The 3,669-nt window shown below is 38.6% G+C and overlaps 1 pseudogene; it reads left to right on the top strand.

Moving 5' to 3' along the window:
- The first annotated feature begins 987 nt into the window (after positions 1 to 987).
- Positions 988 to 1,928, top strand: LOC130360911 (olfactory receptor 11-like; annotated as a pseudogene).
- The last annotated feature ends 1,741 nt before the right edge of the window (positions 1,929 to 3,669 follow it).

The following is a 3,669-nucleotide window of genomic DNA, read 5'->3' as shown; positions in this document are numbered from 1 at the left end:
TTTGTAACTTTTTATAACATTCAAAAATGAATAAAAAGTGATCAAAAAGTCAGATCAAAACAAAAATCATACCAATAAAAACTTCAGATCACGGCGCAAAAAATGAGTCCTCATACCGCCCCGTACGTGGAAAAATAAAAAAGTTATAGGGGTCAGAAGATGACATTTTGAAACGTATAAATTTTCCTGCATGTAGTTATGATTTTTTCCAGAAGTGCGACAAAATCAAACCTATATAAGTAGGGTATCATTTTAACCGTATGGACCTATAGAATGATGATAAGGTGTAATTTTTACCGAAATATGCACTGCGTAGAAACGGAAGCCCCCAAAAGTTACAAAATGGCGTTTTTTTTTTCTATTTTGTCGCACAATGATTTTTTTTTCCGTTTCGCCGTGCATTTTTGGGCAAAATGACTAATGTCACTGCAAAGTAGAATTGGCGACGCAAAAAATAAGCCATAATATGGATTTTTAGGTGGAAAATTGAAAGGGTTATGATTTTTAAAAGGTAAGGAGGAAAAAACGAAAGTGCAAAAACGGAAAAACCCTGAGTCCTTAAGGGGTTAAATAGTTTTTTTTCCTAATCAAATACAACAATATTTTTCTTAATAATTTTAAATATTTATCTTGACTCGGACGATGATCCTTGACTTGTAGAGTGGGTGCTCACATTTCATATCTGTGAATACAAGTGGCTTAAACTGCCAATCGAAACGGCCAAAACCCACCAAAAACTGCTAAAGTTACTTCCGATATATTTGCATTTCCTCCAACTTTTACTATTACCTGAACATGATGTCTTACACTAGTAGATATTTTCGCATGGTATCATTTTTTCTCATTGCTAGACACTTGGGCAACTGCATTCATACGTACAATTGGGAAAAAAAACTTTTTTAAATATCTTGTTTTTTATTATCTATTTTTTTATTAACTAAATTACACATTTGGAAGTTGACAGGACAACCTTCATCGTCTTCAAGAATGGACGGGCGGGAAGCCAGAAACAAGACCCTTGCCACTGAAGTCATTCTCTTAGGTTTCTCCTTTGACTTCCGGATAAACATTGCACTGTTTTTGTTCTTTTTTAATATCTACTTCTTGACTGTGTTCGGAAACCTTCTTATGGTTTTCCTCATCCTCCTCAGCCCTCAACTACACACCCCAATGTACTTCTTCCTGTGCAATTTGTCCTTCATTGACCTTTGTTATTCCTCATCCGCCATGCCCAAGCTTCTGGTGGACCTTCTCTCTACTGACAGAGTCATTTCGATTGGTGGTTGCGGCATTCAAGTCTACATCAGTACTTTCCTTGGTGACACCGAGTGTTTGCTACTCGCCCTTATGGCGTATGATCGATACATTGCCATCTGCCACCCGCTTCATTACCCCATGTTGATGAGATGGGCCTTGTGTTGCCGGTTGGCCGCCCTGGTGTGGTTCACAAGCTTCTTTATCTCTGTGATCCCTTCACTTCTGATGCTCATGAGGGCTTGTAACCCCATCAAGATTAACCATTTCATGTGTGAGATCATAGCCATCTTAAAGCTGTCATGTGACAATATCTATATGAATGAACTCACCATATTTTCTATAAGTTTCTTTACTTTTATGTTTCCTTTTCGTTTATCATTATAACTTACATTTGCATCATCTCTTCTGTGTTAAAGATTCAATCAGTGGAAAGATCCAAGGCGTTCTCCACCTGCACCTCGCACATCATAGTGGTGGTCATGTTTTATACGACTGCCACGGTGATGTATTTCGGGCCTTCTTCTCAGTACTCCACGGACCAGGAGAAATATATCTCTGTGTTCTACGTTATTATTATTCCAATGTTAAATCCTCTCATTTACAGTTTGAAAAACAAAGAGGTCAAGAGAACTTTTTTGTCACACATGGGCTCTCGCCGGGCAACATATTGAGTACCGGCAGAATCATATTATAGGAGTAACATGGACTTTATGTGGCTGAGAATTGGTCTCTGGGTACCTCATTGACTTCATTGCCTAGTATTATGCCCAGTCATTGGATAGTGAAAGGGGTACTCCACTGGAATTTTTTTTTTTTTTTTTACTGGTACCAAAAAGTTAAAACAGATTTGTAAATTACTTCTACTAAAAAATCTTAATCCTTCCAGTACTTATCAGCTGCTGTAGGATTCATAGAAAGTTCTTTATTTTTATTTTTTATTTCCTTTCTGTCTGACCACAGTGCTCTCTGCTGACACCTCTGTCCATTTTAGGAACAATCTAGAGTAGGATAGATTTTCTATGGGAATTTTCTATGTCCTCCTCTGGACAGTTCCTAAAATGGACAGAGGTGTCAGCAGAGAGCACTGTGGTCAGCCAGAAAGGAAATTCAAAAAGAAAAAGCATACAGCAGCTGATAAGTATTGGAAGGATTACAATTTTTTTAAATAGAAGTAATTTACAAAGCTGTTTAACTTTCCGGCACTAGTTGATTTAAAAATAATTTTTTTTCTAGTGGAGTACCCCTTAAAACTAGATTTATATTATTATATTGATATTTATTTCTATGAAAGATTCAAATAAACAAAATAGAAATTTCTTGTTACCAGCATTTGACCAATAGAATTGACTCAGCCTTGGTTTGTCCCACTCCCTTAGTTACCAGTAGCAAGAACTTCTGTGAAGTTGCCCGTACACACTAGTGGAAAGTTGGACAAACCTTATGATTCTTGGCAAAATTGTGTATGAAGTGTATGAAGATGTCATGGAAAAGATGGGTCAGACATGTTTGATTTTGAAATGCCAAATTCTTTGTTCCTACAGGAGAAAAGCTGTTGCCAGGGGTGTCTTGACGATGTCCACTGTCTCCATTGAAAACACATGCATGCTTGGTTAAAGGGGTATTCCGGCCATAGACATCTTACTGCTGCTCCAGTCTAGGAAACCTCGTTGTTTCCGGGGCTGGAGACGTGACATGACGCTCTCAGTAAGTGCAGTGCAGAGGACGTCAGGAGAACGTCAAACCCGCTGAGAGACCCTGCACTTGAGCCTGCTGGCCAGGTAGGAAGAAAAACAGGGGAGGAGCGAAGGGGAAAAGTTATGTGGCATGGGTAAGGGGGGGATTATTTGGCACAGGGCACATGGGAAATAAAGTGGCACAGGGGGATACAGAGCGAATGAAATGGCACAAGAGGAGAAGAAATGGCACAGGGGGTGGAAAAGAGGGGGTGATGAATTTGCACAGAAGGTAATAATGGGCGAATGAAATGGCACAGAGGGGGGATCAAGGGGAAATTATTTTGCTAAGCCCCAGCTATGAATTCCACTTTTATGACGACTTCCACTACTAAGCCTGTTAAGTTAATAAAAAATTAAAAAGCACAACAGGTTAAAAAAATGTCATTACAAAAAACACTTCCCCCCAAGCCCTTGTTAACTGTTTCATTTAAATAAAAAAAAATCTGTAGTAGTCCTCCGCATACACATATCCAAAAAAAGAGAAGAAAAGAAAAACATAAAAAAAATAAACAAATTAATACATTAGTACAGCGCCCAAAAAGCAGTGTGTTCCCAAACAGGGAGCCTGTAGGTGTAGCTAAACTACAACCCCCATCATTTCCAGGCAACCTTTAGCTTCCTGTTCAGGAAAACACTGCCAGAAAGAGCCTGTTCACATTATACATTTTTAACATGC

The sequence above is a fragment of the Hyla sarda genome, chromosome 3 (genome assembly GCF_029499605.1).
Source record: "Hyla sarda isolate aHylSar1 chromosome 3, aHylSar1.hap1, whole genome shotgun sequence".
Classification (NCBI taxonomy): Eukaryota; Metazoa; Chordata; class Amphibia; order Anura; family Hylidae; genus Hyla; species Hyla sarda.
This window is presented reverse-complemented; position numbering and strand designations above follow the sequence as displayed.